The sequence below is a fragment of the Protopterus annectens genome, chromosome 1.part1, assembly GCF_019279795.1.
Source record: "Protopterus annectens isolate FY-2018-M chromosome 1.part1, PAN1.0, whole genome shotgun sequence".
Classification (NCBI taxonomy): Eukaryota; Metazoa; Chordata; order Ceratodontiformes; family Protopteridae; genus Protopterus; species Protopterus annectens.
Genome location: NC_056726.1, coordinates 556728531 through 556742223, shown reverse-complemented (window position 1 = coordinate 556742223; position 13693 = coordinate 556728531).

The following is a 13693-nucleotide window of genomic DNA, read 5'->3' as shown; positions in this document are numbered from 1 at the left end:
TCTATCTGTCTGTGCATGCTGCTCCAGTTTCATGTGGTCTATCGGCTGTATATGTTTGTAGGGGCAGACTGAGAAATGTCCCATACCACAGTCAGGCTTCATACTACACTGTGAATTGAGCCATATATATAGGGGTAGTTTGTGGGTGGCAAATATGTTGAGATGTTTTTGTTCACACTGTCCTTATGCTGTACTATTCATTTGACTTACCGGTATGTCACTGTAACTGTGGTGAAATTGGTTATGGGTATGCACTTTCACACTGGGGTCTGTTTTCAGTGCTGTTACATCCCTGTAGTGCCTGATATATTTGCAAATACATGTGTAATTCCCCATAGTGGATTTGGGTTAGTGTTGTGTCAGTCTGGCAGTAGTTTGGACAGTGCTTGGTGACATGCTTAGCAGCTGAGTGTATTTTGCCTAATGTGATGTTATGTCCAGATATTTATAGGATGTGAGAATTTAAGTCACTAACTGGTGAGAAGTAATTGAGTGGTGGACTTGTACTATTTCAGTCAATATATGTTAGGACAGAGAGGAGGATGTTACTGCAGCAACTGTGTAAACTTAGCTACTACTGTATTTCAGACATGTCCCTATTTTCATGCCTTTCCCTCCCCACTTTGTCAGGCTTATTCCAGATTTGTTGCACTAAGGGGTTCTGAGCTTACCTCTCGACTGGACAGATTGTTTCAGAATATCCAGGTTTATTGCTCATATTTCTGGTCTGTTCCACATATTCATTATTTTTATTTCCCTGGTAAATCACTGTGATGATCTGAGGATTTCTGTAAGTGATGACATACATTTCAGTTTCAGAACTCACATCCTTCAGAACATGAATGCTGAAACAAGCCCTGTCACTCTGGCAACATTCTACATTTATAAGAGCAATACTTAGAATATGGCCCTAGTTTTGGCCCATTGTCCCCCCATTTGGACAGCCTTTGGCCAGATTTCTTGCACTAAGAGGTTGAGAGGTATGGTTCTGAGGTATGACTCCACTACATGTTATGAGTATATATATATATATATATATATATATATATATATATATATATATATATATATTATATACATATTTATATTTATATTATGTATATTTTTTTCCATATATATGCATCTCCGTACATATATACCTGTGTATATGTATACATACAAAACCTGACTGATTCTACAGAATCATTTCCCTACTGTTGAATGACTGTATTGCATGATATGTTTGAAAAAGCATCAGTAATCCTCGTATTTCAAATGATGTAGTGGTACATTGTTCTGATTATGGTGTACAGGACACTGGGTTTGAGACTTGGTTGGGTTGATTGTTTTGTTGATAGGCAGAACAGTGATGGAAACAGAGTGATTAAAGCAGTTTTAAGCAGTTGTAAGTGGGTTTGTGTGGTGGTAAGCGATGCAAATACATGGTTAAATGTACAGATGCTTAGTCTATGTTGGCTTCACTTAGCATCTTGCAAACTCGCTTACTCATGCTTACAACCGCGCTAATTTCTTTAAAAGAAAAGAAAAAGGGGTAATAGGAAAGTGGTGAAAAAGGGACACGTAGAGGTAAAAACAATATGAAAGATAGCTAGGGATGTGCAGGATGGGTGTAGGGAAGGTCCATCGCTGTCCATTTCTTATGCAGCAACAGCTGTGCATTTGTACAGAATTTGGAGGTGAATTTGGGCACTCAAACCCCAGAGGGAGAGGGCTGAGGACAACAGAAATGTGTTGTCAAGCCAATTGGACTGGATTACATGTGTCCAGTGGACATGTGAGTAAAATGGACAGCTAAGTATGGGGCGATATTTTGTTTTGGGATGGATGCCAATTTCTTTTTTTTTAAGGTGAGAGTGGGATGTTGGGGAATGATTGTAGGTATGTATGGGGAGGTAGGTTGGATAGGGAGACAGACAAGACAGATAAGTCAGCAGACAGGGGCGGTATATGACACATGAGGGGGTAAACACATTAGGTGGGGAGGGTGGTTGGGAATCAGAAACCCGTGTGCCCCATATGGTTACCATGGGACTGAAATCCCCACCCATGGGGAGTCACCACTGCACCTTTACGGCCCCAAAGGTGGCTTGAGCTGGAGGCTGGACAGAAGTGGTGGTCTGCCCATGGAAGTGTACCAGTTGCCCCTCAATCTGTCACAGCTGCTGTCCAAACATGGATCGAAGGGTGCTGCACACCAAACCCCAGACCTGACTGCAGGTGACAGCCTCCTGTCCATGCCTGCTCCCAGTGGGGATGGGCCCCATACCCTGTAGTGGTTTCACTCAAAGCTGGTGCAGGATCAGCAGATCAGGGAGATCCAGGTTGGGTCCCAGACATGCTGAGCCCGTGCCATGGCCAGATGAGGTGGGACAGGTGGATCTGCTGGGATCTGCCTTCCCAAATGCACTATGGTGTTGAGGTTTTACAAAATATCTTGCTGGCTTCATTTTGTGGAATTTGTCATTTATTCCACCTTCCCATCTTGCTGGCTTTGTTTTGTGGAATTAGTCATGAACAACACATTTCAAGATTAGTTATAACAGCATCCATGAGTGTTCCAATTAACCCCATAAAACAGATTTGAAACAGTTGCATAGCAAGCAGAACACATGAATAAATGGAACAACAATATGCATCATACAGCATGCCAGTAACATTGACGGCAATAGGCCACTGACAATGGTATTTGAACAAGGTATGTTAACATGCAAGCAATCAAACATATTAACAATAATATAACACAAGTCCCAACATTGGGTTGGAGCACAACATACCCGTAGTATATGAGTAATAATTATTGATGCAGATGGGGGGGGGGGGGCAGAGAGACAGAAAAACAATTAACAATTGTTTATGCTTCTATTTTCCACAATAGTACTGCTCAATACTCTATGGGTCTGCCCTCACTTTACATTTACCTTTGGCCATAGCTTCTGTAGTACAAACATGCCTATTAAACTTTCAGCCTGGAATTGTATGAGGCAAACTGTGACAACTCTGGGTACATGACTAGAGGGGACTTGTACATGTCAGGGTTACATATCTGGCACAGGAGGAGTACCCTGAACTGCTGTTATGTGAGTGTGCTACAGGCATACATAAACTGGTTTCCTATATGTGTCCAGGATTATTTGCAGCTGTGACAGTGTGGCACTTGAGAGACATATATCAGAAATATACCTATCAACCTCTTAGAGCATGAGATCTGGACAAAGTCATACATACGAGTGGGATAAAGGGCCATAAGTATGGACAATTTTTAGATATTGCTCTTACAAACTTAGAAAGTTGATAAAATTACAGGTATTGCATTTGCATGGCTTTTCTGATGGATATGACATCTGACACTTGTATGTCTATCATTATTTTATATATTCAGTCTATAATGGTTTGCCACTGATTTTCCATGACACCACTACTTTATGTAAAATGGACCACAGAGCTGAGACAAATATCTGGACATTCAGTGAATATCTGTACAGCTGAGAGGTATGATTCGGGAAGAGAGCCTATTGTATGCCCCTACCCTGCTGTCATTTGCAGCCATGTGGTGGGACAATTGAACAGTTTTACGTATACCCTTCATACAGCTACTGGAAATATTTACTTACCTGTAAAACCTGTGGGGAGAATATCTGCTAACACTACCTGACTGTTTTTACATTTATTCCTGATTCCTTGTTTGTAGATATGCACACATCTTAGTACCACTCCCTGTATTCAAACCGTGTCTGGGTGTGCAAAAGTAGCAACTAAGCTATTTTTCATCACACTGAACTACTGGGGAACTGATTCTTCTTGTGTCAATGGTTTCTGCCTAATAGTACCTTGGTTAGACAGTCTGACCTTGTAGTTCTGTGACGCATGCATGTTAGATAGTTATTGTATTGTGCATTACTCATTTGGATTACTACAGCCTGGAAAGCAAAGGTTAATGCAAGGTAATGCTGGATGGAACACACTTTGAAACTTGGCATATTACTATTCAGGGTTCAGAGCTTAGTGCAGTATATATTACACATTTCATTCATATCTCGATTTACAGCTACAGCATCTACAGTTTCTCCTAACAGCTTGTTCACAGATGCACCTTGGTTAATGTATGCTGTCACAGCCATATTTGTTGTGAAGAACCTGTATACATTCTATATATGTCTACAACAACATTCCAGAATAAACACAACATTTTTTTTGAAGGTCTTTATTGTACTTCAATATTCGTCACTCATACCTTTTTATTTATTCAGTTCACATAGTAACAGTATACCTACTAGCAGTAAGCAATGTACTGCTTCTTAGCTATTTTAACAAAATACTGCAAAATAGATTTGTACTCACCAGCCTGTCAGCGCAGCCTCAGCAGTCTGTCACCATGGGCTTTCATGTTACTAGCCCTCTCTGCTGCAGTTGTAGGGGAGAAAACACACGTTATGCATATCTTTCTATCATATTCTCAGGCTAGTATTTGCTACAAACTGTTTGATAGTGATACTTACACACTACTGGAGCATTATGGCCCCATCCATCTTGGACCACTGGTCCAAGAGCGCTCCCTTCCTAAGCTTTAGGTCAGCATAGTGATGCCGTACCTGCTCCCCAGTCCGAGTGATGCCAGTAGAACTGGTAAGGTCACGTGCGAGATGGTTGCAGTTTGTATTGGGATTCCTGTTACTGGCCCTGCAGCAGTCTCTCCTCATGGTTTTTAACAAGGGGTCTAGCCATGACCCTGGATTCTCGAATGCTTCAGAGTTGCACCCGAAAACACACTCCTTGTCCAATGCCAGCCATTGTATCTGCACAGATGGATTATAACAGATTATGACTGTATTCCCTCCTGCGCCATTTAAATAGTGTAATATTTCCACCCTTTGCTGTCATCGGACCACTTTGAAAAGGTTAAACTCTGCTAAGCAGTGTGCAAATTCGCTATGCCCATTTTAACACTGCCTAAAGGAGAAGTTGTTGAGCAGTGTTTAACTGTGCGCAAATCCACTTAGCTGAGCTACATGCTGCTTAGCAGTCATATCTTAGCAATGGTTACACTTGCTAGGCATAGCTGAGCATTGCTAACCATTGCTCACTTTTAATTTTATAAATATGAAAACACAAGAAAAAACAACAAAGCATACTTCACAACGGGTAAGCGTTTAATCAAAATAAAAAACAAAGCTTTCAGACATCAAGTCCTTCCTCAGTGTTACAAACAGTTAAAAAAAACAGTCATCTTTTTAAATACTGAAAACAGAACATGTGACACAACCTATCCTATCACACAAAAGTATCAATTACAATAAAACATTCTCTATTAAAATATTATCTGTTGAAAATATTCTCTTAAAAATATATACATATACACAACAGTGAATATATAAAAAATATATATATAGTAAAAAAAACATTATGTTAAAATAGATACATTATTTAATTTTTTGCTGCTTAAATTTTAATATTGGTTTTAATGTCACTTGTTTATTTAAACCTGGGTATACATCTGCTTGCATACGAACAATCCATTCATATTCCTTAGTGTCACGTTTATTAATAATATCACTATGTCTAATACTAGGGTATAAAAATTTCTATAACTCTAAAAACAAAATGATAGGAAGCACTCTGTTCCTGCATGTGTTTGGCCAAAGAATTAGTTTCTATGCCTCTGCGTTTATCTAATATATGTTCTACTATCCTGTCCCCTAATCTTCTAGTCGATTTTCCCACATAAAATACTGAAAACATTATACAGGTAGCCAGATATACAACAAATGAAGTATTACAAGTTGCAGTACAATCAAATACAAACCTTCTCTCATTAATATGATGAACAAATTCATTTAAATGGCAAATACTTGAACAACAGGAACAATTATAACATGGTACAGTTCCCTTGATGTTATAATTAATGAGATTCTTTTTATTCAGGGAGAGATCTTTGTAGCATAAACGTTGCTTCAAGTTTTCACAATTTCTATATGTAAATAATGGTTTCTCAGGTAGCATTTTTTCATGGCAAGGTATAGCTTTCAGTATATCCCAATTACCTCTAATAATCTTCTCAACTGATTGGCTTGCTCTACTATAAGTAATTAAATATCTCAGTGGTTGGATTTCAATATTTTGTTCTTGTGCAACATTATTATTTGTATAATTTGAAAAAAATGGTTTAGCCCGCCCATCTCTTGATTTAATTACATTATCTCCAACTATGTTTAATTCACTAGTATAATAGCCTCTCACTAAAAATTCATTAGTCATCTCTTCCATTTGTTTGATATAGACATCTGTTCTAGTATTCAATCTACTGGCCCATAAATACTGACTCTTAGTGATGCCTCTGAAAGTATGCTTAGCATGCATGCTATTTTTATGAAGATATTTATTAGCATGCATGTCCTTCTTATACATACAAGTATCTATACCATCTTTAGTTAGAAATATCCGAACATCTAACAAATGTATCTCAGTTTCAGAAACATTCTCAGTAGTTTGGTTTAAATAAATTCATTTTGGTCACCTTCCCAAATAAAAAAAACATCAACAAATCACTTATAAAATAAAATTTTTGAAGCATGTGTATTATTCTCACCATGCACACTAAGTTCCTCTGATTTGCTTAATGTCAAGTTAGCATATATATTTGCTACTGCAGTGCCCATCACCACCCCTGATGTTTGATGGTATATCTGTTTGTTGAAAATAAATATATTATTGTCCAATACTAATTCTAAAAGCTCACAAAAAGTTTCAATCTGCCTCAAAGTATACTGGCCATGTTCATTTAAGATCTCCCTTTTCGGGTCTATACCATAAGTATTGGGAATAACAGTGAAAAGTAACTTAATATCCAGAGTTACAAACAAGAACATTTTCACTGCATTTTTATCCCACCACTCATATAATTTCATTAAAAAGTCACCAGTATCCTTAACATAACTAGGTACAAAATTTAAAAATGTTCTTAATATACTCTGTAAATAGGCAGATAAGGGCTCTGTTGTCCACCACCTCCCAGAGACAATAGGTCTTGATGGTTTCTGGGGGTATTTATGAATTTTAGGCAAACCATATAGTAGTGGGATGGTAGGCAAGTCACAGTAAAAAAGTAAAAGTGTCTGTATCTATGTCATTCATTAATTGCAAGTCATATATACACATATTAATTTTACTAATAATTATGTTGTCTTCTTTGTCATTAATTAATTTAAATATTTGTGCATCAGTGACCAAATCGTTAATTGCAGTAATGCAGTCACATAGATTCATTAATACAATACAGCCACAATTATCTGACTCCTTTATTACAATATTCTCATTATTTTGCAGGGCTTTAAGGGCATAAAACTCATCGTTGGTTAAATTATACATTTTCTTAAAAGAATTTGATTCATATATTTCACAAATTTTTCGCAAACATTATTAAAAGCAGTGATAACCGGGTCACTCAAGGGTGTGTATGTACTACTTCATTTACATATACTTGCATAGCCATGCCAGAGTCTTTAAAAAATGCGTTTCAAATTCATATTGTGAATAAATATCTTCAAGTCTGTAATGGCATTCACTACATTATCTATACCAGCTGGAACAAACTTAATACCTCGTGATAACAGAGAAATATCTGCATCTGTAAGTTCATAGTTTGATAAATTAACTATGATACAACCACTAGTACTTTTATCATTACACATGTCCATAAAATCATAAGCAGCAGTTCCATTTTCACTTACTGATGTTTCCTTTTTTTGCTTCATGTTGTTGGTCTGTTCCTGGGTCTCCCACATGATTGTAAGTTTCCTCATTGAATCCGGCTTCTGTACATTGATTTGTTCTGGCAGGTTCATTATTAAGTGATAGTTCTTGTCTAAAAAAGAAGCCAAGTTGGTTTCAGGATGTTTATTTAAAATGTTACTAATTTCAGAGATGGTATCCATATCCAATCTGTTTCTTCCTCTTGAGGAACTTTCCTCCAAATGGCCTGCTATGCATGACATAACAAGTAAGTCTCACCTGTCCTGTGATTGGAGAGAAGCAGGCTCAGAACCCAATGATGTTACAGTAGTCGCAGCTGCTTTCTGCTGATTGGATAAGGGCTCAAATACATCCAATTGATACACAGAGCCCTTTTTGGATTGATCAGCAGTAACAAAGTTCTTATCAGCAGCTTGTTTCGTCCAAGAAAAAATACGTCCATTAGTGAAATCACTTATATCATGTTGTAATTTCTTCTTTTTAATCACTTCTAACTGTTTATCTAGATTACACATGCATGTCAGCATATCATCATAGAGGGAAATATAGTCACTGAAAGAAGGAGGGCTAGAAAGTTGTTTCTCTAGCGCCTCTATTTCAGAACACAATTCATCTTCTATGCTGACAAATAAATCATTCATTAAAGTCATGTAATTCAATCCCAGTTTAATATTTAGTTCCTGCCATTTTTTAAGAAGCTCTGGATAGGTTTTTTCATATGAGGGCATGTTCAAAACATGTAAGCCCCATGAAACTATACCCAAGTCAATATAGGCAAGGAAACTGAAACACTGCCACTGCAACTTTTTGAAAGTTTTTACCTTACAATTCAGGGTCTGGATTTTGAGAGAGAATTCATCCCTTTGAGTTGTTACCAAAGTAACACTCACTACTGCATTCATTAAAGCCTCGGGTCAATTTATTAGCGGATTCTCTCATAACAGTATTGAGTGCAGGGACCTACCCTTATCCAATCAGCAGAAAGCAGCTGCAACTATTGTAACATCATTGGGTTCTGAGCCTGCTTCTATCCAATCACAGGACAGGTGAGACTTACTAGTTATGTCACTCATAGCAGGTCATTTGGAGAAAAGTTCCTGAAGAGGAAGGAACAGAGTGGATACGGGTACCATCTCTGAAATTAGTAACATTTTAAATAAACAGCCTAAAACCATCTCGGCTTCCTCTTTAGATCAAAACTATTGCTTAATAATGAACCTGCCAGAATAAATCAATGTACAGAAGCAGAATTCAATGAGGAAATGCTCACAATTATGCGGGAAACCAAGCAATGGACCAACAACATGAAGCAAAACAAGCAAACATCAGTAAGTGAAAATGGAACTGCTGCTTATGATTTTATGGACACGTATAATGATAAAAGTACTAGTGGTTGTACCATAGTTAATTTATCAAACTATGAACTTACAGATGCAGATATTTCTCTGTTATCATGAGGTATTAAGTTTGTTCCAGCTGGTATGGATAATGTAGTGAGTGCCATTACAGACCTGAAGGTTTTTACTCGCAATATGAATTTGAAATGCATTTTTAAAGACTGTGGCATAGCTATGCCAGGTATATGCAAAAGAAGTAGTACATTAATACCCTTGAGTGACCCCGTTATCACTGCTTTAATAATGTTTGTAAAAAATAAATTTGTGAAATATATGAATCAAATTCTTTTAAGAAAATGTATAATTTAACCAACGATGAGTTTTATGCCCTTAAAGCCCTGTAAAATAATGAGAATATTGTAATAAAGGAGTCAGATAAGTGTGGCTGTATTGTATTAATGAATCTATGTGACTACATTACTGCAATGAATGATCTGGTCTCTGATGCACAAGTATTTAAATTAATTAATGACAAAGAAGTCAACATAATTATTAATAAAATTAATATGTGCATATATGACTTGCAATTAATGAATGACATAGATACAGACACTTTTAATTTTTTTACTGTGACTTGCCCTACCATCCCAATACTGTATGGTTTGCCTAAAATTCGTAAATACCCCCAGAAACCACCAAAGAGACCTATTGTCTCTGGGAGGGAGTGGATAACAGAGTCCTTATCGGTTTATCTACAGAGTATATTAAGAACTTTTTAAAAGTTTGTACCTAGTTATATTAAGGATACTGATGACTTTTTAATGAAATTATATGAGTGGTGGGATAAAAATGCAGTGAAAAAATTCTTGTTTGTAACTCTGGATATTAAGTCACTTTTCACTGTTATCCCCAATATTTATGGTATAGACCGAATAAGGGAGATCTTAATTGAACATGGCCAGTATACTATGAGGCAGATTGAAACTTTTTGTGAGCTTTTAGAATTAGTAGTGGACAATAATATATTTCTTTTCAACAAACAGATATACAGTCAAACATCAGGGGTGGTGATGGCTACTGCAGTAGCAAATACTTATGCTAACTTAACATTAAGTAAATACCTAGAAACTGTAGTTTTATTGGCCATTTTGGGTCAATTCCAAACTCATTGATCTCTCTCTCTTAAAACCCTGCAACTCACTTTTTGGGCAGTCTTGCTTGCAGAGCATCGTCGGGCAGCGCCGGTTAGCTGGGGTATACTATTCCTGGCTCCACAAAGTCTGCGCTGCAAATTTTCCCTTAGAACTAGGCAAGCCTCAACTCAAGTGCTTCAGATCAACTGCTCTTATTGCAGCACTTGCATAACCCAAATCAGCACTTGTCCAAATCTCCTAGACAGCACTATTATTTTCCAAATCTCCTAGACAGCACTATTATAATACAGCATAAGACCCTTGACTGTCCGCAAGACAAGTGAAATTCACTTTTCCAGGCATGTCCAGAGGTCAGCTTCAGGTGTACTCTCCAGTTCATCTGGTGGAATTGGGCATCTTGAGGCAATGTCACAACTGCCTCATGTATACAGACAACCTTCTCCTCTTACGTCTAGACACAAACACTTGTGAGAGATGCAAATACACAGTCAGACTGGAGGCTAAATGCTCTAAACCCATGACTGTAACAGACAGTCAAGAGGAGAAGAGAAACACTAGCATCATACCACCAGTCACACATGTATCTACAAAACAAGCACCAGCAAAACATACATATAAATACACAAAAACATATTCGGAGGCACTAGGTACCAATCTGAAAAAGAAACAGTGCCCTCCAAAGCAGACAAGCAAGCAACCTGCACCTCCAAACACAAGCCAGAAAACAAATAATTCACCTCAGCAGTGTGCCTCACGACAGCCCCTAAGGCAAAACGCCATACCCAACACGCTAGTAATAGGAGACTCTATAGTAAGGCACACAGATGTTCCACTCACCAGGCTGAACATGGAGAAGGTTACTGTCAGCTGCCTGTCGGGTGCTAGGATTTGCCACATAACACAGGCACTTAGGTCACTCCAGAACAAGTACAAGTATGGTGCTGTCATTGTACATGTTGGTGTGAATTATCTAAGATGTACCTCCCTGGACTACATGAAAAGAGACATTGAAGAGCTCTCTGATTATGTAGCCCAAGCTGGTATGACCCTGACCTTGAGTAGCATACTACCTTCACCTAGAATGATACCACAATACAAAGACAAAATGATCAATTTCAACAATTGGCTAAGCTTCTGGTGTCATTCTAAGGGGATCCAGTGTCTGTCTGCCTGAGATGACATGATAAACAAGCCTCGCTGTTTCGCCAGAGATGGTTTGCACCTGTCACCCCTAGGCTTTCGAATACTGGCCAAGGCTCTTGCCGTCCCCATAGTGCCTTTTTTAGGCAAGGCTCAAAGGATAAACCAACCACCGTAACCAGCACAGGTAACCAAAAACTAAGGGTAATGCTACTCAATGCCAGAAGTCTCAACCTCAAAATGCACGCACTCAAGGCACTCCTCAGTATGGAGGAAATCAATGTTTGTGCAGTGATGGAAACCTGGTTCAAGGCTCCAGAGAGCACCCCAGCACTACCAGGTTACAATTCATATCATAACTTCCAGCCTCAGTTACCGGATCGCAGTACAAGGGGCAGAGGTGTATCCATATTCATCAAGGATACCCACATCTCCAGGTTAGTGGCGCAGCATGATGCCCCAGAGATCATCCATGTGCAACTATCAGCAGGCAAAACCACATTTCAAGTCATAGCCTGTTATAGATCGCCCGCCATGTCCCAAGATGCTCACTCAGCATTCCTTGAGGCATTGGAAAATATAAAGGTCCTACCCAACACCATAATTTTGGGTGATTTCAACTATCCTGGTATAGACTGGGTGAACTACCAAAGTTCTAACTCCTATGCCCAGCGGTTCATAGAATTTGTAAATTCAAATGCCCTTGAACAACTGGTATGTTCTCCCACTAGAGGGGACAACATATTGGATTTAGTCATCACAAATATGGGTGCCCATTGTATCACACCCATTATCACTCCCTCTCTGGTCAGATCAGACCACAAACTGATAACCCTGGATGTCCTCACCCCTCCACCTCCCCCAGTCAAAGAAACCATCATAAAAAACCTTTCCAAAGCAAACTTCAAACTACTTGCGTCAGAAGTGGAAAGCTTCACTATTCCCTTGCAGAAGGATAATGATATCCAGAATGCAGAATCCTACACCAAGGCACTTTATATACATCTTCAGGATTGCATGGACTGTGCTATCCGAAATAAAACCAAGACTCCTTCCTCAGGAAAGAAGAAACCAGTCTGGTGGACCCCAGCCATAAGCAAACTATACAATAAAAGGAGGAGACTTATAGAAAAAAGGCTAAATCTCAAGTAGAAAAATCATCCCTGATCAGCATTAGTAAGAAATTGAGGGCCCTAATCAAGTCAACTAAAGCCAATTTCGAAAAGAAGGTTGCCAAGGATGCCAAGGATAACCATAAGTCCTTCTATGGTTATGTCAAAAACCTAAATGGCAAGGCTCAGGTCTGTTCTGAGCTAGTACAAAATGGAACAAAATACACTGACCCCACTGACATTGCCAACATCTTGGCTGATAGGTTCAGTGCAAACCCCCCCCCCCACCACCACCACCACCTACAGGGCCTATTACTATTCCAGGGGATTGCGTAACTACAATTATTACTGATACATTGGTTAATAAGGCTCTATCTAAAGCTAAAAACACTGCCTCCATGGGACCAGATGGTGTCCCGGGCTGTGTCATACGCGAGCTCCAAAATGAATTAACCACACATCTGAATACCCTGTTCAGTCTCAGCCTCTCGACAGGATATATGCCCATAGAATGGCACACAGCAACGGTGGTTCTGCTGCACAAGGGTGGGCCTACAACTGACCCTGGGAACTACTGACCAATAAGCCTGACCAGTCTGAACTGTAAGGCAATGGAGCGAATCATTATGGAACTTATAAATGGAGAGACTGGGAACCTCCAAACACTTGACCCCACACAGTTTGGCTTCGTCAAGGGCAGATCATGCCTCCTAAACCTGGTGGACTTCTTTGAGACAGTTACTCAGGCTATAGATAAGAAGGAGGTACACATGGCTTTCGTTGACCTTGCTAAAGCATTTGACACCATTCCCCATTCGAGTATTATTGATAAACTCACCAACCTGGGCAAAAACCCTTATGTCACAAGATGAATCACAAACCGGCTCTCAGACAGATCCCACAAAGTAAGAGTAGCGGGATCTATGTCCGAACCAGACCAGTAACGAGCGGTGTGCCTCAGGGCTCTGTCCTGGGGCCCCTCCTGTTTGGCATATGCTTCTCAGAAGTACAGGCAAGCACTTAAGGGCTGTGGCTGACCAAGTATGCAGACGACTGCAAACTGGGTGCTCTAATTGAGTCTCCGGCCAACATGGATATCCTCCAGAAGGGCCTTAATGAGACTGATGCATGGTGTCAAAGCCGTGGTCTCAAGCTAAATGCTAAAAAATGTGTAGTAATCCCCTTTGGAAATAACAGAGTACCC